At 44.2% G+C, this 22,951-nt stretch overlaps 1 protein-coding gene across 4 annotated transcripts in view; it reads left to right on the forward strand.

Moving 5' to 3' along the window:
* Nucleotides 1-22,951, forward strand: part of TSPAN4 (tetraspanin 4) — a 732,067-nt gene that overhangs the window by 157,091 nt on the left and 552,025 nt on the right. The gene's annotated exons all lie outside the window — the stretch shown is intronic.

Genomic DNA, 22,951 nt, shown 5'->3' on the forward strand with positions numbered 1-22,951 from the left:
GCGATGTGCAGGCACATGATTACAAGATGAAAACCTGATGTCACAGGGACACAGTGATGCCATGGGTGGTGATACATAGGACAAGGAAGTGAAGAGGCAGAATTATCTTTCGGGCAGCGTCCTCTCCATAGCCTAGAAGAGCTTATATACATAAACAGATAAGAGGATTTTACACTAGAAGTCCCAGAGAGGGGTCATTTAACATTTCTATCTTTGGAACCCACAGACGGGTCGAATGACCTGAAGGATTTTAGCTAACATCCTATAATCACCATCTTTTGTTCTGTAATTAAGGCCATTACTGTGGCACCACATGAGGTTGTTGTTTTCCATTGAGTTTAGCCATTTAGTTTCTAGTTAGTTCTATTCAGTTTATTGTATGTCATTTGACCCTCTTTCGGGACTTCAGGGGGGAGCTCAAAATTTCTGGGACTTCTAGTGTTAACTACAACAACAGCAGCTTCAGTGTTTCATGGAGCGTGCTGGACGTCACAATTCCAGACAAGTCTTTGAGCACCTCGTTCTGGCCAAATTCAGGCTCTCCTTGACTTGTATTGGGAGCTTGTGATGTAACTTCTGACTTCTGGTCAGTCAGAAGTTATAGTCACAATATTGTGCAGGAGGATTGGAGCAACACTGATAAAAGGTGAAGCAATCTGAGGGTGAGTATACAAAAGGGGTTAGGAGACTTAGATTTCAAACACAACTCCAGCACTGAAAAAAACTGAAAATGCTCGAGTGTTGCATTAAGATTGTGATTTAAAGACTTACCGGTAGTTATCAGACTTTTATCTGTACTGACAAGTTGTGGGTTACATAAAGCTTTGAAATTTATTAAGGGAAATTGGCATCTTCCTCAGGGTTCAAGTCCCGATGTCTCCTTCTTATTACTCCAATAAGTCGTATTATGCCATTGGTTGGTCCGTGTAAAAATGGCCTCTTAACTTTATATGTTGGTAATAACCCCTTACCACCTATCTAAAGAATTAGTAATAACCTGCGGAGCAGTGGGGGTCCCAACATGGGATATGCAGCTTCTGCTCCGCACCATGAGGCATTGCACCATCTTATTCTGAAGATCGGTGTTGAGCTTCCACCAGAAACCAGAACGTATTACCTATCTTTCGGAGACATTTAAATGCTGTGAATAAATAATTCTTCAGAGTGATGTTCTTAAGTTTGAAAGTTATCCCTTATCCATCATAGGGTATATGTTTTCTTCCAACTGCTGTGACCCACAGCAATCAAGAGAAGCAGGGTGAATGGAGCGGAGGTTGATCATGTGCTGGGAGCACCGCAGATCAGCCAAGAGCAGCACTCGGCAATCTTCGGTACTCCCATTAAGAAGGAATGAAGAGGTAGTGTGCATTGACCCCCGCACTCTCCTGCTCCCATGCCTCGGCGGGGTTGCCTTTCTCCTCACCTGTCTTGCAGTACGAGGCATCCCGTTCCTGCCCCGGGGCCTACCGCAGCCTCTTCCTGCTTCTAGGCCACATGCAGGCCTTCTGGGAGTGCCTGAAGAGTGAGCGGCCACACCTCTTTCTTAAAGGGCCGGCGTCCTATTACCCGGAAGTGATCCCTGAGGTCAGCAGTCACCCTGTAAGTATTTAAGGCATTCTCTCCTTAGGGGAGATGCCTGAGTAACGTTGCCTAGTGAGTTGCTAGTTCTCAGTCCTGTACCCGTTACTATGTCTAGTCCCGCGTCACGTGTCCTAGTACCAGTTACCTGTCGCTAACCTGTGTCTCTTTTTAGAGGATATTGATACCACCACCTTCGTGCCGCCACGTTTGAGTTACCACCAGCTCCTTGCCACATCTGAGCAAATCCGTACCAGACTTCAGAGACTCTCCAGTCCGTAAATTCTGACACGACTGGTCCTGGCTATCGTGCATTTAGACCTCTGGGGATGCACCTGACAGTTCCTGTATAGGGGCAAGCTTCAGGTTAGCTCCTCCAGGGGAGTCCGGTGTACAGTCCAGTGGGTCCACTCCTGGCCGCTCCTCGGTGATGGAAACAAAATCACATAAAACGGAAATCCACATTCAATGTGATTTTGACCTGTGGAAGGAGATGAATATCTTCAAAACGCGTTGGTAATAACCTCTCCATTGAATCTCTCTTGGCGTTTCCCCTAATTTACAACAGTGGGGCATTAACCCTTCTGCACCAGTTTAAGGTCACATTATTATTAATTGGACTATGAGTGGAGGAGCGTAGATGGCGGTTTCACAAGGCTTTCCTCCCATTTGAGGGTGTTGGATTTTTGTACTAGTTAAGGCAATGCAAGGCATTCGCCATTAAATTTGTAATGAAATATTAGACAGTGACCACTTATTCCACACTAGGCCACTCCTGATATCTAGTACATTCAAGGATAAAATTGTGCCCGTTTACGTTGATTTAGAAATGGTAATAAAGCGTGGTAAACAATTCTTAGCGCTTCAGTCAAGGACTGTAATATGTAACCCTCGTTCAGGTTCCAATTATGTTTTTACTTTTATATAATAAATTAGAGATGCGGTAGTCGCTGTTGATGATTATTTCCTAGACAACACTCATGTCTGTGAATTAATAGGGAACATTATTTATCACAATTTTCTAATGCACTTGTTAAATAACAAATCTCTTGCCAGGTCATTTTATCATTTTTTTAAGGTTAAAGCTGATGGCTCTGAATAGAAGAAAAGCCTTTAGTCAAAATGTTATTTTCATGTGCAGTTGCAATATTAACGAAGCACTTCCACAAAACATTTCATTGCCTGAATCTGTGTAAATCTATATGCATTGTCGACAGTGTGAGTGCAGAAATGTACTCACGGATCACCGTATCCCCAGGTTTTTCAGGGTCTCTCCTATCCTCTTCTCAACCTTGTGTTTTCTATTCAAACTCCCTGTTTCTCACTGTGCGCTATGGGTGTGTCGGAAGTTAATTTACAGTGCAAGTCTATAGATTGTCAGAAACAGGCTTACATAGTGAAAGTGACTTCCCGCCCACACATAGACCCCTGTTTGATCCGACAAGTTGTAGAAGTCACATGACCCAGAATAGGACTGGAGCGATCATGGAAACCAGAAATTGGTGACTATATTTCAAAATGTACAATACACTAAGTATACATTTAGACAGGTGTAGGCAGTAAAATGTTTTGTGTGAGTGTTTCCGTACATGCATTCGCGTGACTTGGTACACGAACCCAGCATTCTGACACTGTGCACTACATTTCCACGATGCTATGCACACAGTAAAAGCCCCCGGTTCCAAAGGCAGCAAAACAACCCCAAAACATCTTTGAACCTCCACCATATCTGACTGTAGGTACTGTGTTTTTTCTTTGTAGGCCTCATTCTATTTTGATAAACAGTAGAATGATGTGCTTTACCAAAAAAAAAACCCTCTATCTTGGTCTTTTCTGTTGGCAAAACGCTTTCCAAGAAGGATTTTGGCTTACTCATGTACATGTTGGCAAACTGCAGTCTACCTTTTTTATGTCTCTGTGTCAGCAGTGGGGTCCTCCTGGTTCTCCTGCCATAGCATTTCATTCAAATGTTGAAGGATAGTTTGTGCTGACACTAATGCACCCTGAGCCTGCATGACAGCTTGAATTTCTTTGAAACTTGATTGGGATTGATTATCCACCATCCAGACTATCCTGCATTGCAACCTTTCATCAATTTTTCTCTACTGAAGACTTCTTGATTATGTTGTGTTCCGTGGACAAAGGAACATCAAGATCTCTGGAGATGGACTTTTAACTTTGAGGTTGTTGAAAAATATTAACAATTTTGGATCTAAAGTTCTTAGACAGTTCTCTTCTCTTTCTGTTCTCCAGACGCACAATGCAAAAATTAAGTCAACTTCTCCCCTATTTATCTTTCAGGTGGGATTTTCATATTGCCCACACCTGTTACTTGCCACAGATGAGTTTGAACAAGCGTCACATGATGCAAAAGTTGTTTATTCAGAATTTTGTAAAGGAGCCAACAATTATGTATACCCTTACTCTTAGGACATATGTAACTCCTTACACAATTTGGACAATGACATTTGAGTGAGGACCTCATTATCAGAAATGTGTAAGGTGTTGTGTAGCGCCGCATAGGGCAGGCGGTTAACCTACTCGTTGCCGGGCCGTTTTGGGTCGGGTCAGGCGTTGTCACGACGAGTGGCCTTGCCCATTTCCATTGCCCCGAGGTGTAAAGTTAAATGGTGGGGGAAGTGGGTATTGGGGAGAGTTTGTCATGATGCGACCTGTGGTATGCGTCCAGAAGTACCCGCCGCTGCAGAATTCCTTGCTGGGGCAGGTGTTATGGCAGCCGGGATGGTGTCGCTGCCCACAGGCGGAGCGGGCCTCGGATGGATGAAGAGGGGTTTAACGGCCATTGGCGCCTAAGCGCTTGGCGATGGCGCCGGTAAGGACGAGCCAACACAGTCTCTGCGAGTTCAGGGTGTAGTTTATTCACAACTTCAGCTGCCAGCTGGTCACTGCCATGATGGGCTCAGGTCAATCCCAGGCATGGTCAGGGGTCACCACCTGCATTGTAAACGGAGAAGGAGAGAGAGAGGGCCCTATGTCTAGGGTGTCCCCCCTCAGCAGCTAGGTATCCCGGCTGAGCTCCCGCTATAAGCCGCAGGGCCCAGTAAAGTCCAAGTTTGCTAGAGAGATGTCCTCTGATGGGTCCCTGATGGGTCTTTTCTTCATGTGCGTGTGTTGTGCCTATTTCTACTCCAAGTGGAACCCGCCTCCCCAGGTGGCTGGCTTCAGTGACCGTGAAGTCCATGTTCGTATGGCCACCCCCCTGCCTACCCTGAGCCAATCCACTCTGTGTGAAGGCTCCTGAGCAGTGTGTAGTGTGCCGCCCCCGTGTCAGCAGCTGGGCTGCTCGTATCCGGATCCACGGTGGCTCGAGGGGTAGTGCGGCCACTCAAATGAAGGGGGTATTTACAGGGGATTGTGTTAGAGTTCGTGGCATGTGGTAATTTGGAGTACCACCGCTGCAGTTGGGAGTACCTGGGGGTGATGGAATGGGGCAGCCAGGTGTTAGAACCCTCCGCGGGTAGGGGAATGCCCCAGGAACTCGGTGATGGTACTTAGGGAGTGCCGTGGGGAGTGAAGGGGGTCAGTTGCGTACTCGGCCATCCACAGAGCTGACACCGACAACTGGATAAACCAAAGTTCTGGATACCGCTGTCGCTGAGGGGAGCTAGTTTGGGTCCCGTCCCTGATGGTGTTGCCTGGTGATCTGTGACCTTATTCCTGGCACTAAGTTCTCTCTTCTGGTGGTCCCGGCAGCATAAAACTAGTCGGGTCCCGCTCCACAGTGTGGCTAACTGTGGGAGCTTGCTCTCAGGGTTCACGCTTGGGATTTTCTGGACCGTCTTTGTGGAAAGTCCTATCCCCCTCGTTGCGCTAGTACCCCGATTTTGGAGCAGGTGGAGAGCGGATCCTAAAGGTTCCGTTCTCGTCGGGTAAATTTTCAGGTTGCCTGAAGCTACTCCCTGACCTAGGGTCCACGTACCCCGCGTTCTCTGGTCCCAGCCCGGTGACAGTACAAGGCCGCCGGCTGTCCTCCTCAACATTTCCGTGCCCCTTGTCACGACCAGTGGTCCAGCTCCTACTAGGCCCAGACCACCGTCTGCCACCTAGTTGCATCCAAGGAGCCCGGCTCCTGACCTTCTCTCCTTCACTCTCAAAATCAACTCGACTGAACTGAACTGAACTGACACTCCTGACCTCCCCTTAACCAACCCCCCAAGTGGGCGACCCTATTCCACTCAGGCCATCCACTGGTGTGTCTGGTGGGTGTGGTGCAGAGTGTACCTAGGACTTTCATTGACTGATGTTGGCAACACCGTGTAGTTGGGGACCCATAACCAAGGAGGAGGTGGATATTGCACAGAAGAGCACATTGCACAATACCCTGTGACAAGACATGTAGTGTGTATGAATATGGAACACCGGTGATTAACCCCCTCCTTACCTGAGATAGATACCGCACCTTAATGGAGGTGCAGTACCCTGTGGTAACCAGAGCCTCAGGGGTGCCACAGTTGCATGCCCCGAACCTTTCACTTTTAATTTCATGTATTTTTTTCATGTAGACTAAATGAAAAAATTGCAATTTTTCTTGGTTTGGTGCTAGATTACAAAGTTCCATTTTTTCTGTCTACTAGTGGATTCTGGCCCCAAAGATCTGAGCACCGAACACATTCAAAATCTATGGATGTCCTTTTCGGTATTGTGGTGAGCTGATGGCTTTTTTTCTTTTGCTTGGACATGAGCACTGAAAATCCAGGAGACTGCAATTGATTGTAAATATCTCACAAATCTTACTGTGGCTCTTTATGAACTTTTTGTAGATTGTAGATTTAAAGTGAATCTGTCACCATAAAAAGACAGACAGCCCTGAACTACAATATCTGGGTAGCTGAAGAAACACAGATTCTAAAAATCTAATTATTATCTCGAAACTCACTTTTACTGCCCTGCCGTATCCTGCAAACAGTCTGTGTCCTGCATTGTAATGCATCTACTGGATTCAGAGGTCTAGCTAAAGGTTTAGCTCAAGGGGAAAAACACATCTAAGTATGCCTTCTATTGATTAGAATGGGAGGCAGATGTACAGTACCCGAATGTGGTACTGCTATCAGAAGACGAAGCAGCTCCGGAACATAGCATTTCTGGCCACCACGGATAGGCCATCAATGAAAAAGTAGTGGACAAGCCCTTTAATGTAAGTTTATGCCAAGTGGTTAGATGCGCGTTTCCGGACTGCATTCGTCACCATCTCTTGAAGACACTCATTGGATCGCTGGGATAAAAATGTATAAAACTTATTTTCAAAGTTATATAGGGGTTGTTGGGATGTGCATGGGGGTGGTGGCAGCAGTAGATAATGGGAAAACCTGTTATCTGGTTACCTTTTTAATATATAATTTTCAACTCTGCCTCCCAACAGATTCAGTTACCAAACTGTACCTTCTGCTTCCCACTAAACTTCCCTCTGTGCCTCTACCCCACATTCATAATAAAATGGTTGAGTTGGAAGGGACCTCAAGGGCCATTGGGATCAACCCCCTGTAAGTGCAACTTTCCTAAATCATCCTAGCTATATGTGTATCCAGTTTCCGCTTGAAGAACTCCATGGATGGGAGCTCACTACTTCCCATGGTAGCCTGGTCATAGAATCATAGAATTGTAGAGTTGGAAGGGACCTCAAGGGCCATCAGGTCCAACTCCCTGCGAGTGCAGGTTTTCTAAATCATCTGAGGTATATGTTTATCCGGTTTCCGCTTGAAGATCTACATTGATGGAGAGCTCACTACCTCCCATGGTAGCCTGTTCATAAAATCATAGAAGGGTAGAGTTGGAAAGGACCTCACGAGCAGTTCACAGAAAAAGACAAAAAAACTCATAAAATAACTTCCTTTATTGTAATTAGTAAAAAAGAGAGACTGCCCTCACAAGAGGGACAAAGTGACAAGGTACAAAATGGCCATATATTAAATATCAAAGTGCATTTAAAAAACAAGGACCCAAATGAGCGAGCCTGACTTGATATGTCCTCTATCTGATATGTATGAGAGGGAATAGATCTTCAGCCAGGATCTAGAATGGTCCTATAGGGAAATAGAAGTCTCAAGGTGATACCATCACCAACCACTATAAGAAATCCAATTATCCCTTGAATACACCGTATTGACTACCAAGAACCAGTCGTTGTCCTACGAACAGTCAGTGTCAAAAGATCCTGTATGTCAACCTAAAGAAATAGACCATTTCAAAAGATGAAATAGCAAAGGCAAACAATATTCACCAACTTGAATTGATCCCATAAATATAATGGGGAAGGAATGTCAACCCGATGCATTTCTGCTCTAAGGGACCTCAAAAACCATCATCCCCATTTGTCACAAAGAAAGTAAAACAAAAAGTCCCCCTTCACCACTTGACGTTCCCATCCAGCACCATGTACCATTGACATCTTCAGGTCTGGACCTTGCCAATTGTTATACGTCAGCACAATAACATCACTGGGCCACCATGCATGGAGCCATAAATGGCCACACCTTTGCCTTTAGTAAATTAAATCCACTTCTGTAGCTATGATTGTATCTTACAGAACTCCATCCATGGCACTCTTCTTCACCGTTATGTGCATCGGCACTTTGGATTGCAATTAGGGCAATCTTATCATGGGCCTCTTTGGAGCTCTAGGTCCTGAGCAGAAGCCCAGTTTGCCCTTTTAATCCGCCCTTTGTCCGGACTCTTAAGCTTTACTAATGAAGCATCTAGGAGTCCTGCTATTCAGGTTGTATACAGAGCACAGAATGTTAGTTGGGTTCCGGAGAAGAATGAAAGTGATTCAGACATAATACTTACCGTACATCATTGGACTCTGTCACCATGAACTGCTACGTGTGGATAGGTGAAGAGACACAGATTCCCTTCAAAGAACACTTTATGTTATAGCAACCTGAATTGTTTTTTATTTTTTTTTTAATGCTTAAAAAGTTTAGCGATTTGTATCTTTATCAGTTTGCATGGCCATGATATAACAGCCCTTGTTATGAAGTGGAGGAGCTTTATCTGTTTACTCCAGCTCTCGTTTTTCCTGATCAATAACCATTAAGCTGCAGATATAGCCTCAAACACAACTCCAATATAAAGAGCTATTTAAAAATATTGATACTGTGGATAATTATCTGATTCGGAGATGCTTTTATAATATTCTATTTCATATGTTAGTCAAGAGCAAAAAGGGACAGGAGAATCAATGACATATGGATGCTTTAATTAAGGTTTCTCTACGAGATGACCTTGATTTTAGCAGTGTGAATAGATGCATGCCAGAGCAAGGGAAGATCAGAAAACAAGCAATACCATTTTTTTGCTACTGCGGTTGGCCTAAGTTATATTGCAGTATAAATGTTAATTCTCCATCTCCACAGATATTTCTTATACAGTTTTATAGCAGCACAAAAATGAGTGGACGGATTATGTCCTCCGCTAGATCATATTAACACATTCTGTCTGTTGGTCGATCTGTATTCTACAAACCGTTTTTTCAAGAAATCGAACATAAAACAGTTTGAAATATTGCAAAACTTGTAGTTGCAAAAACATTGTGCTACTTTTTGTGTTTTTACACCGGCCAACTCAATCAGATTTCTTAAAAGTGGCTGCTGCTTAGTCGGAAAGTGGCTTGGCCAAGCTAGGTACATCTCACTCAAGCTCATTCAACACTAAGCAGTATGGATAAATCAATGAAAAGTTTTGCACTTTCCATCCAAGTTTGATCACGTATAAGGCTGCTTTCACACTGCATTGTAACCTATCTTCACTGGTCCTGTTAGAGCTTCCATCCGAACGCCCTGCAAAATGGGTTTCGGACACATGCGCCAACGGGGCCATTGAATATAATGCTGCAGACGGAGTCACCGTGTGATCTGTCTTGTACTATTTCCGGGCGTATACGCTTTCTGCTGGCTAACACTCAGACATAGACTGCATCTGGGTGTCCGCCTGCAGAAAGTTTATACGCCCAAAAATGGTGCAAGACAGAGCACAGTGTCACTCCGTCGGTACATGCGTCCAAAACCAATTTTGCGGGGGCGTTTGTGAACGTAGGTTATAACGCAGTGTGAAAGCTGCCTAAGGGTGCAGAGAAAAACATTAGTACTTGCTGCGGGTGCTCTGTAGACACAGACACTACTGTTCAGATTCATCAAGGTGTTTTAGGCAGAATTCTGGCATAAAATGAAAAGTTGCAAAAAAATTTCACAATGCTAAAGTAGGGCAAAAATTTTATGACATTTGGCATTTTCACATCAGTCCTGACCAGATCTGCCAAAGGTGTCAGAGCATGGGCAAAACGAGGTGTGACTAAGCCTGCCTGACAAATTCTTCAAAACTTACACCACTTTAGTGGTGCAACTGACCTCGGAAATTTACTCCTGTTCCCTGTGCCAGAGATAAGATCAACCTATTTTCTAAAGTGGCGTGTGCTTCTTTAATGAATTAGACACATCTTACTCCTGCATGTGTGGCCCCCCTGAGGTTTCCGTCACCACAGAGATATTGCACCTCAGCCATAGGTGTGGTATCCCATCCCGGGTAAGAATGGGGTCAACTACCGGTTCACAGACAAAACTTGCACACACCAATTGGTAGACATACACCGGGTCAGGGATAGTGGCAGTAACCCCCATAGATATTTAGCGCATGGGGCCGTAAGTCCCATTCATTGGTCCCAATGGTGTGGGTGGGCCCTAGCCAGGGTGTGTGTGGGAGGAGTCAGAGAGAGTGAGTAGAAAAAGGGAACTAGGAAGTTCAAGTTTAGTCAGTCTGTCAGGCAGTGAGTGAGGAGGTGGGCTATCAGGAAAGTACAGCAGATAGAAAAGGCAGAGACAGAAGGAGGTTCCTGGTGGAGATCCTGGGGTCTTGCTAGGCCCAGGTGACACCGAAATAAGAGATTCCAGGGTCACGGAAGGGCAATTGTCCCGTGACCTGTTCCACTAGAAAGATCGGGTGGAGGGATCAGGCTGGAAATCAGGGATGGTCCCTAGACTGAGGGAAGAAAGACATTTCCTTAAAGTAAAACCGAAGGCCTGGGAGATCGTTGCAGGCGTCCAGGGCCACAACCCGCCACAGATCACCGGTGAAGGTGAGCAAGATATGACTGTGGTCAGTCACCTTTGTACAGGCCCTGTGGTGGAGGCGCAAGACAATCCAAAAACAGTTGAGCGCTGGGAGACAGCCAGAGAAAGGACACATAGAGAGGTGAACCGGGACTGACCCTTGACCTATTCGGGATTGGCGGAGGTCCCTGACAGCGGATCCTGGCATTGCGTGGGTAATCGGTCAACTGCAGTACTGAGACTGAACAGGGAGTAAAACATCTTAACTGCAAGCCCTGTGTCGTCTGGTTTATCCTGCACCTCGTCCCCAAACACCATAGACTTTACCAAGCACCAAAGGTTGCCCCGGGGTACCCGCTCTACCTGTGGAGAGCAAGAAACAACTCAGCTGCCATAACTTCAGCCCCGGAGGTCCCTTCCAGCAGCTGCGGCTTCATAGCTTCAAATTACCACAGGTGGCGTCACGAATCTTATATAAACTTTATTATCATCTACCCCCATACCGCCACATTAACTGACTCCACCAGGGTCACGGAGTCGGGCTTCGCCACCGCCGACTACCCCGGACTAGTCCGGCCCGACACCGAGTCACCTAAGGCCCTGGGGTGGGCGAGTCACATGCCCATCATTAAGACTAGCAGAGGAAACACCAATTGTAATGTATCCGGGCCTATGTATTTGCGAGGCGTGCTTAGAGTAGATGATGGAACTGCCACGGACAACATTTGCAAAGTAGGCTGCGCCACTCATGGATGTAGGGGACTTAATGGCTGTTTTCCTTCTGTAGAAAATTTACCGTTCATACATTGCAATAGTGACTAGCATGGTTTTAATAGTCCTGTCTTGGGAATATTAGGTGCAGCTCCTTTTGTTATTGACCTAAGTAGGAAAAATAACCCCATATATCATGGTGTAGCGTTTACGTGGATCACTGCACATAGAATTTAAATTAATAAGGCACTAAAAATATATATAATGTGACTAATGTTCACATGTGAGCAAAAAAGTTGAAAAAAAAACCCCCAAACCGTACAGATCCTTCAGTAATAAGACCAATACAAATCTGGTACATGTCAATCCTTGTGGATCAGTATGTTATGGATATAAAATACAATGCCTGTAGAATTGTATGGATGTCCAGCGGCCTATCACCTACTGTCAATGAATTTAGCATTAGCTATACACAGCAGTGCGTATGTACTGTTATGTAATCACAAGCGATCTGACCTTCAGGTTGCCTAATGAGACTATATAATTCAGTGGAAAGTGAGAAAAAAAAGTTTTTCACAATATGAAAAAGTTCAAAATACCCCCTTTTGCACCATTTAAAAAAACAACAAAAAAACAAAAAAAAAATACATATTTGGTATCGCTACATTTGTAAAAGTTTCGTCTATCAAAATACAAATAAAATGAATCAGATCAGTAAATATCGTAACAAGAAATAATCAAAACAGAATTCTGTTTTTTTGGCCACAACATTGGAGTAAAATGCAATAAGAAGCGAACAAAACATCATATCTACCCCAAAATAGTATCTGTAGAAATGTTGGCTTGGGGTGCAAGAAATAAGCCTTCATACAGCCTCATATCCCCAAAAATTAAAAATCTTTCAAGTCTTAGAAAATGGAAACATAAGTGAAATATTTTTTCTTACAAATTTACGATTATTTTTTTCAGCACTTAAATTTAAAAAAAAAAAAAAATATAACTTTACATGTTTGGTATCTGCATACTTGTACTGCCCTGGAAAATCAAATTGCCTGGTTAGTTTTACCATATATTGAACACGGTAAATAACAAACCCAAAAAACTATTGTGGAATTGCACTTTTTTTTGCAATTTCTACACACTTGACATTTTTTTTCCTACGTCCCAGTGCTTCGCATGATTTCATTTAAAAGTACAACTTGTCCCGCAAAAAACAAGTCCTCATATGGCTGTGTGGATAAGATGTGGATATGTGGTCAGAAAGATGAAAAAGTTATAGCTCTTAGAAAAAGGGAAGGAAGACATGAATAAGAAAAAATGGAAAAATCGCAAGGTATTGAAGGGGCTAAATAATATATAGGTACATAAGTAAAATGACGCTGCATTGGCGAAAACTGAAGAGTGAATCACATGCATGATAATATGATGTGATTAGGTAGATGTAGAAACTTGGCACTCAAGATAAATGTAAATAGTGGTCTTTTATTGAGAAGAACTTGTAGGACCAGCACAAGCACAGACGTTTCGGTCAAAGTCCTTCATCAGTGTGCATGCAGGGTGTCCTCAGAAGGTATATGTCTATGTGGACACCACATCATACCGAACTATGCCAGTTGCAAAGTTGCAACTTGCTATACCTTCTGAGGAACCCCTGTACGCACACTGATGAAGGTCTTTGACCGAAACGTCTGTGCTTGTGCTGGTCCTACAAGTGCTTCTCAATAAAAGACTACTATTCACATTTATCTTGAGTGCCAAGTTTCTACATCTACCCAATCACATCATATATCATGCATGTGATTCACTCTTCAGTTTTCACCAATGCAGCGTCATTTTACTTATGTACCTATATACATCTTGAGTGACAAGTTTCTTTTTCTACTTGAGATGGTTTTGGACCCTACTTGAGCACCACCCCAGAAGTGCCGTGAGTATCAACTCACATACCGTATGATGTGATTGGGCACGTAATTGGATAAAAGACTACGTGACTCGTAGAAATGTACCGCCCCGGTGTTGGTCGGGCTGCTCAGATCCGGGATCGTGGTGGCTCCAGGGGCCCGGACCCGGCTTGGCTGACACTTTGATCTGTGAAAGGGGGGTATTTACAGGGGGATTAGTTCATGACGCCACCTGCGGGTGGCGGTAATGAGAGTACCGCTGCTACTGGAAGGAGTACCAGGGCAGATGGTGTTGGGCAGCAAGACGTCAGTCCCCCCCGCAGGTAGGGAAGGCCCCAGACTCAGGGTGTTGGTGCTTTGGGAGGAAGGGTGCAGGGGACCAGGGTACTCACTGTGGGTAGTCGTGGTGCTGGATGAGGTTTAGAAAGGAGACACACACACTACAGGTAAACCAAAGTCTCTGTGTACAGCTGCCACTGCCGGGAGTCAGTCCAGGTACCCAGTTCCACCGATGTCACATAGTGATCCGAAGCCTGCCTCCGTGCACAATTTGTGGCCCGATAGTGGTCCCCATTGCTTGAAGCTGTTGGGGGCCCTGCTCATTATTTGTAGTGTAGCGGAGCTCTTGAGGGCTGACCCACGGGATTTTAGTGGGTTACTGTGTCTGGTTACACTCCTATCCCCCTCGTTGTGCTGATGCCCTCAACCTTTGAGCTTGTAGGGAAGTCCATGGAGGTCCTCTCCCTTACAGGTGAATTGCCAGGTCGTTGAATTGGCTCCTGACCTAGGGTCCTGTACCCCATCGTGCTCGGTACCAGTCAGTTCCTTCGGGCTTTCTGGTGCCGACAGTCCTCCAAGACTATGTCCGTCACACCCTCGTCCAATGTCCCTGCTACTGGTCCCTGACTCCTGGACCTGGATCACCGCTTGCGACCCAACCAGTGTCCTTAGCTCCCCAGGAGCTCACTCTACCAACTCTTTTGAGCCTACTTCACTTCTCTCTCCCTCTCTCACATTCTGCTCAGTCCCCCAGTGGCCGGCCCATTTCCAGTTTGTCCACCCCCCTGTTGTGACTGCTGTGAGGTGATTGGATTTTGTGGTGCACTTGGGAGTGACATCGTCTGCTTGGATACCTGGAACCATGGGGGGTGGGCCCTGCACCCTGGGTAAGGATGCAGTAATCTGTGGCACACTGATGTATTCAGGGGTGCCACAGAAAGATCAGTGGATCTGTTCCAATATGATTAATAAAGTATATTACAAAGCCATACAACTCCTTGAAATAGAAGAAATCTATTTAAGAAGAGCTTGAAGCTTTCCCTCTGCCATAACATTACTGTTCATTTTTAGTGGACCCCGTGCATATGGTAACGGCTGGAATATCTTGCCAATGGCGGACTGCTGTTTAGCGGTATCACTTGCTTTTGAGCTTTATAATTGAAGTTCCTGTTAGTTGGCTGCAGTGCGATTGACCCGCTGTGAGACTTTATAGTGTTACTTAGGCTCCCTACTGGCGACTTTGTAATTTGTTGCTTATAGATCCTGACGGTGCTCAGATGTCTTTGGTGTGGAAGTAATAAGCATTTCTTACGCATTATGCATGATTCAAGTTCTCGAATACTTTATTTAACTTCTCATAGTTATGCCGTGCAGCTCCACAGCTGCCTACAAGTTGGGTACAAGCAGTTTTGTGCTAACCAGATTGCCCCCTTTTGCATTAAAGAACATAGAAAAAAAATTAGTAGATATCAGTTTAGTATGATTCGGAAAATTCACATTTTTCCAATATATATATACTTAGGAATAATGATAATACTAATTTTTATTTATATAGTGCCAACATATTCTGCAGCTCTTTACAGTTCAAAAACTCTGGATGAACAGTATGGCTGTCATTATAACTTCCCTAGCAGTTGTTTTTCAGTTTCGCTGCTTTTTGGTTATGCATATGCAGTGATACCTCGGTTTTCATTGTTAATTCGTCTGAATACAATCAATGAAAACCGAGGCAACTATTTCCATAGGAATCAATGTAAATCCAATTAATTTGTTATAGACACTCTAAAATACATACCAAAAACACATGTTATAGAGGATAAAGATGAAGAAGAAAAAGTGTTTAATACTAAAAACAATGAGGGGTACTTTGCACGTTGCGACATCGATACTGCGATCTCTCGTCGGGGTTAAATTGAAAGTGACGCACATCCGGAGCCAGTAACGACGTAGCCTAGAAGTACCAATAAACGATCGCAATAGCGTTGAAAATCGGTGATCTGTGTAGTGTCGGTCATTTTCATAATTTCGCTGCAGTGACAGGTACGATGTTGTTCCTCGTTCCAGCGGTAGCACACATCGCTGTGTATGAAGCCGCAGGAACGAGGAACATCTCCTTACCTGCGTCCCGCCTGCAATGAGGAAGGAAGGAGGTGGGCGGGATGTTTACGTCCCGCTCATCTCCGCCCCTCCGCTTCTATTGGCCGGCTGCCATGTGACGTCGCTGTGACGCCGCACGACCCGCCCCCTTAGGAAGGAGGTGGGTCGCCAGCCAGAGTGACGTCGCAGGGCAGGTAAGTGCGTGTGAAGGTGCCGTAGCGATAATGTTCGCTACGGCAGCTATCACAAGATATTGCATGTGTGACGGGGGCGGGGACTATCGCGCTCGGCATCGCTACAATCGGCTAGCGATGTCGCTGTGTGCAAAGTACCCCTAAGAAATGAGTATAAAATGAATATTGAATATAAAATACTAATATAAAGAATAAATACATTTTATCTTAATTTATTGCATACATTTTGAAACTGATGAGCGGGGTAACACACATAATGTCACACGGAGCAGGAGAATGCATGGGTCACCCTTTTTTGTCTCAATATTAGCAGCATAGTCACGTGGACATGCAGACAAAAACAAACAAAAACCGAGGCAAATTTTTAGTGGAAAAAATCAACGAAAACCAAAACCAATGATAACCAACGTCAACGAAAACTTTTACTCCCGTGCCAATACATAGCTAGGAGAGAGCTGGGAAAGTTGATTAAAACTAGGGATGAGCGAATCCAAACTGTAAAATCGGGAGTCCGCATCTTGAATTCGAACACTGACTTTTGTTTTAAAAAAGTCAGAGTTTGGAGTTCAGGTACTGTTTGTATGTTAATAAAGATTGATGAATAGCTGCAGTGCAGCCAATCAACAAGATTTTTAACTGTGGGCACTTCCGCAGCTATCGAGTACTGGCATGGTTGTGATTATCAGGCGCACCACATGACGCGGCCTGTATAGTTATTGCATGCAGTAGTTGCCTGTCCGCTACTGTGAACAATAAAGAAAAAAAATGTGTGGGCTCTACCCTATATTTGATAACCAGCGCAGGTAAAGCAGCAGCTGCGGACTGCAACCCTCAGCTGTCATCTTTAACTTGGCTGGTTATCAAAAATAAGGGGACGTTATGCCATATTTTTAAATTATTTAAATTAATAATTTAAAAAAATGACGTGTGGTCTTATTTTTGATAGACCGTCAAAGTAAAGCAGACAGCTGAGGGCTGGTATTATGAGGCTGGGAAGGTTCATGGTAATTTGGCCCTTCCTAGCCTGAAAATAGCATCCCATAGCCACCCCAGGAGTGACGCATCACGTTAGATATACCAATTCTGGTGCTTTGCCCGCCTCTTCCCACTTGCCATGGTGCTGTGACAATTGAGGTAATACTTTTGGGGTTGATGTCACCTGTGAATTGTCTCCTGGCATCATGCCCAGGGGTTAGTAATGGAGAGGCGTCTATTAGACACCCCTTTTACTAACCCGCCAAGTATAGAGTTAAAACGGTCACAGCAAAAAAAAAGTTTTTTTGGATAAAGACTCCCCCAGACGCACTCATTCACCAATTTATTGAAAAAGTAAATACATTTAAAAAAAAGCCATAAATATTCAGAAATAATCCAATAATCAATGTAGTTCAAAAATGGAAACCTGAAAGACATAAAAAGAGAGAATTAATGAAATAAAAACAAGAGACAGTTCCTAGTTTACCACTTTATTAGCCCACCCAAAAAAACCTGCAACTCCGACGTTACCTATGACAATCCCAAGACATTGGACAACTGTCGTAGAACCTATGGAGCCTCGTTCAGAGGACAACTATTACAGCACACATATATACTTGATCCACTGTCTAAGCTATAATTTTAGTTGTGGTGGATAGGTTAGTAAAATGGCGTGCTTCATTGCCAGTTCCCTAATGCTACTACTTTAGCTCAAGTGTTTATCACCGAGATTGTGAAGCTTCATGGAGTTCCCTACGATGTGGTGTCGGATTGTGGGACCCAGTTTGTATTTAAATTTTGGAAAGCATTTTGTAATAGTCTGTGGGTACTTCTATCCTTTTCTTCAGCGTTCCATCCTCAATCAAATGGTCAGGCAGAATGTCTGATTCAAAGTCTAGAAACATACCTTAGATGTTTCATATTTGATAACCAAGAAAATTGGTCATTTTATTTACCTTTGGCTGAGTTTGCATTAAACAATCGTCACAATGAGTCTACCAGTAGGTCACCATTTTTATAGTGCATAGGGCTTTCACCCTCAGTTCTGTGCTTTAAGTAGAAATGAGACTTCGGGGTTCTTGAGGAGGAATGGTTTTCTTTGTTTTTCTCTTCTGCATGGCAAGGAGTACAAAACAACCTAAAGTTTATAGGGTACAAAATGCATGGCTGATAAAAGATGTTTGTTAGGTCCGGACCTGTGTGTGAATGATTATGTATGGCTATCCACCAGAAATATTATGTTAAAGATTGTTGGAAAATGGGTCTTAGGTTCATTGGTCTCTACAAGGCGATCACCGTTATTAATCCTGTGGCCTTCAGTCTTGAGCTACGTCAAGTGCTTAAAATTCAGAATGTTTTTTACAGGTCATTACTCAAGAAATATGTTGCATCTTTGGAGCCATCACCCTTACCGCCTCCTCCAGTTATTATTGATGGTAATTTAGCATTTCAGGTGACAAGAATCATGGATTCTTATTTTGTTTGCCGTTCTCTCCAATATTTGGTACATTGGAAGGGTTGTAGTCTAAGAAAGGATGTGGGCACCAGCATCGGAAGGTAATGTCAATAGGTTAGTGTATTCCTTCCATCTGGACAAACCTGACCCTGAGGGTCTGGAGGCCCCTCGGAGAAGGGGAGGTACTGTCACAAGTGTGCCACGCCCTATCTCAGCAGGTCACAGCGCATTGTGGATCGCAGATCAGCTTTAGTGCCCATTAGTTATTTTCCTTGAGTTGGAGCATATTTAATTCCATCGGGTACTGAAGGGGTTAAGGTTTATTTCTATCCTGCAGTGATCTAACAGGTAGTTGTAACCTCAGCTGCAGCCGTTCCCTTCTGCTATAAATATCTGCTCCTCACCCCTTCCTATGCCGGCTATAGCTCATACCTCAGCTGACCATGTTGAAGGAACTCATCGCTGCATAGCTGTGGCGTCGTTTCTCTTCCCGCTGCAAAGGTTCCTACTGAAGAAATCTTGGGGTGCTTTTTGTTGTCTTTTCCTACCTGTTTGACTTACCTACCTCGTATTGTCTTATTGTAGTAGTGAGGCTAGCATCTCACTGGCCCCCACTAGTTAAAGTGAGTTCAGGGCCAGCGAGGCCATAGGCATGTGATCGGTGCACAGAGGGGAAGGACCCGTCTAAGGACATTAAGGCTTTGTGCGCACTAGAAATGTGAAGTTTCTCAAGAAAATTTCTTGAGAAACGTCTGGGAGTGGAAGATTTCCGGACCTCCGGAAAAAATCCGCACCAAATCCACGGTAAATCCGCATGCGGATTTGCTGCGGATTAGCCGCGATTTTCCCGCAGGTTGTTCCCTGCGGATTTTGCAGACTGTACTGCAGAAATCCGCAGGTACCTGCGGAAAAGAATTGACATGCTCATTTTCTCAAGAAAATCTTCTCAAGGAAATTTCTTGAGAAAAATCCGCAGCGTGCGCACAGCTATTTTTTTTCTCATAGGATTTGCTGGGAAATATCTGCAGAAAGATTGCAGACATTTGTCAAGAAATTTCCGCAGCAAATCCGTGGGTAAATCCGCGGGTAAAACGGCCTAGTGCGCACATAGCCTAAGGAGTTTAGGGATCAGCCTCAGGTGAGTGTTAGGAGTTGGCCCCTTGCCCTCACCTTAGCACAAAGGCCTACCATTGTATTATGCACTCGGTGTGTTGCATCACTCTGTGGATTTTCCTCTTCCCCAGCATATCACCACCCAGCTGTTCCTGCTGAGTAGCACCGTTTTTTGGGAGATTACTCTCACGATGTGACTACAGGTGTTACCCCCCATACAAGTAAAGACAACTCAGGCTGAATGGTGGAGCAGGGAGCTGAGGGATCTCTGCTCCATCGCTATAATAAACCCCATTTTTGTCTTCAAGACACAAATACAGTTGAAGTTGGAGCTTGTCATTGACTTCCTAGGACACCTTCCCAAATCCTGGGATATGATCAAGAATGATTGGGAGTAATGGAGCTGTAATAGTGGTTAGAACATAATGTGAATCTCCAGAGCTCTAATTCACCGTTTACTGTTCATTTATATTAAGGGTCTATATACGTGGAATAGGGTATCAGGCCCCTTCGGGTCAGAGGGCTTTGGTATATCTCCTTCAAGGGCACCCAGTTTATCTACACACGTGTTTAAAATTGTTGGTACCCCTCGTTTAATAAAAGAAAAACCCACTATGGTCACAGAATTTAACTTTAATCTGACAAAAGTAATAATATTTAAAAAATCTAAGAAAATGAAGGAATGAAAGTCAGACATTGCTGCTTTTCTGCTTCCACGGAATTTAAAAAAAAAATAAAACTGGTGAAACAGGCCTGGACAGAAATGATGATTCCCTCCTTCACTTAATATTTGGTTGCACAACCTTTTGAGGCAATTACTGCAATCAAATGATTCCTGGAACGGTCAATGAGACTTTTGCACCTCTCAACAGGTATTTTGGCCACTCCTCAAGAGCAAAGTGTTCCAGTTGTCTCGTGTTTCAAGGTTGCCTTTTCCAGACGGCATGTTTCAGCTCTTTTTAAAGATGCTCAATAAGATTTAGGTCACGGCTCATAGAAGACCACTTTAGAACAGTCCAATGTTTTCTTCTTTAGCTGTGTGTTTTGGGTCATTATCCTGTTGCAAGACCCATTACCTGCGACTGAGACCAAGCTTTCTGACACTGGGCAGCACATTTCTCTCCAGAATCCCTTGATACTAATGAGATTTCATTGTACCCTGCACAGATTCAAGACTCCCTATGCAGATGCAGCAAAGCAGCCCCAGAACATAACAGAGCCTCCTCCATGTTTCACAGTAGGGACAGTGTTCTTTTCTTGATATGCTTTATATTTCCATCTGTAAACATAGAGTTCATGTGCCTTGCCAAAAAATTCCATTTTTGTCTCATCTCTCCATAGGACATTCTCCCAGAAGCTTTGTGGCTTACAAACATGTAGTTTGGCAAATTCTAGTCTGGCTTTTTTATGATTTATTTTTCAACAATTGTGTCCTCCTTGGTTGTCTCTCATGAAGTCTACTTTGGCTCAAACAATGACAAATGGTGATATCTGACATAGATGTTCCTTGAACTTGAAGTCCAAGTTTAATCTCTTTAGACGTTTTTCTGGGCTCTTTTATTACCATTTGTATTATCCATCTCTTTGATTTGTCATCAATTTTTCTCCTGCGGCCATGTCCAGAGAGGTTGGCTACAATCCCATGGATCTTACATTTTTTAATAATATGTGCAACTGTAGCCACAGAAACATCAAGCTGCTTGGAGATAGTCTTATAACCTTTAACATGCTTGTCTATAATTAACTTTCTAATCTCCTGAGACAACTCTTTCCTTAGTTTCCTCTGGTCCATGTTGCGCGTGGTACACACTGTTGTGAATGTTAGTTATTTTTTGGCTGCTGGGAGGCTCCCTCTGGTGGCCAGGAATGGTTTGGACTTGGACCAGGTGTGTTGTGCAGTGGGTGTTTCCTTTGCTAACTCTCTGCTTATTTAAATCCTGGTCTGATTGCAGGCTGTTGCCGGATGTCAGTTTTTCTTTGTATCTCCAGCCTGCTTAATCCTGCTCTACACCACATCTTCCCCAGATAAGTGCTTGCTCTTTATTTATGGTCTGGTTCTTTTGTTTATCTGGGTTTGTCATTTGCTGTGGTTGGTTTCAGTTTATTTGCTTGCAGGGATTTTCCCCCTCAGTGGATTGTTGAGGAACTCCCTGCAGTTCTGTGTGGAGTATAGCTCCTTTGGGTCCATGTGTTTGTGGCTTGTTGACTTTGTTATGATTCTTGTTTTCTGTTCATTGGTATGACAAGGGCACCTGGTATAGGACGGAGTTCAGATCGTGCAATCTGAGGGCCTTTTTGTGCTATCAGGAAGTTGGTATTTTGTAGGGTTTTTCTCTGGCCACCATCAGTCCCTTTCCTGTCCTTTCCTATTTTAGTCAGTAGGGCCTCACATTTTGCTAATCCTGTCATCTACCTGTGTATTGTGTTTTTCCTATATCACCGCAGTCTTTGAATGTGGGGGGCTAGCTATTCTTGTCTATTTTCTGAGGCAGAGAGTTATTCATCTTTCCTACCTTTAGGATAGTTAGTTCTCCGGCTGGGTTCGCGGTGCACAGGATGTTAGTTCACCCCTCGGCTACTTCTAGTTGTGATGGTTAGTAAGGGGATGGCGGCCAGATTAGTTGCCAATGCTCTTGTCACCTTTTGCCAATGATTTGTGGTGGTCTTCCATGGTTCCGGATCATAACAACACACCATGTCACCAAACAGCACAGTGAGTATCTGTAGCCCTATACACAGGCCCACTGACTAATTACAAGATTGTAGACACCTGTGATGCTAATTAGTGGACACACCGTGATTTTACATGTCCCTTTTGTCACATTATTTTCAGGGGTACCATCATTTCTGCCCAGGCCTGTTTCATGAGTTTTATTTATTTTTTTACTTCCGTGGAAGCAGAAAAGCAATGTCTGACTTTCATTTGTTCTTTTTTGTAGATTTTTTTTCTTATTACCTTTGTCAGATTCAAGTTATTTCTGTGACCATTGTGGGTTTTTGTTTTTTTTCCATTAAACAAGGGTACCAACAATTTTGACCATATGTGTACATGGCCAATTCAGCCCTTATGGCCACCATAGTCAAAATTCCTTCAAAGGGAACCTGTCGGGTGCAATATGCACACAGACCCACGAGCAGTTCTGGGTGCATATTGCTAATCCCTGCCTAACCGTCCCAGCCTATAGTATCATAGATAAAGGGATCTTGAGAAAAAGTATTTTTAAAGATCCTTTATGACATGCTAATGAGCGAGGTGCCTAGTCGCAAGGTGTTATTCCTGCGCTCATTCCGCCCTCTTAGCATGTTGGCACTTTCACAGGGGTGTACTAACATGCTATTCAGTGCCCATTGCCCTAGCGTCATCATCAGCAATCACACGCACACCTGTTCATTCTCACCGCATCAGTCGCCGGGCAGTGCGCATGATTAGAAGTCCCCAGCCCTTCCGGTCATGCACACACTAAACCTCTCTGAAGCCGGGACGTGTACACCCAGCTTCATAGTGTGCATGACCGGAAGTGCGGTGACTTCTGATCATGCGCACTGCCCGGCGTCTGAAGCGGTAAGAACGAACAGGTATGCGTG

The sequence above is a fragment of the Anomaloglossus baeobatrachus genome, chromosome 10 (genome assembly GCF_048569485.1).
Source record: "Anomaloglossus baeobatrachus isolate aAnoBae1 chromosome 10, aAnoBae1.hap1, whole genome shotgun sequence".
Lineage (NCBI taxonomy): Eukaryota > Metazoa > Chordata > Amphibia > Anura > Aromobatidae > Anomaloglossus > Anomaloglossus baeobatrachus.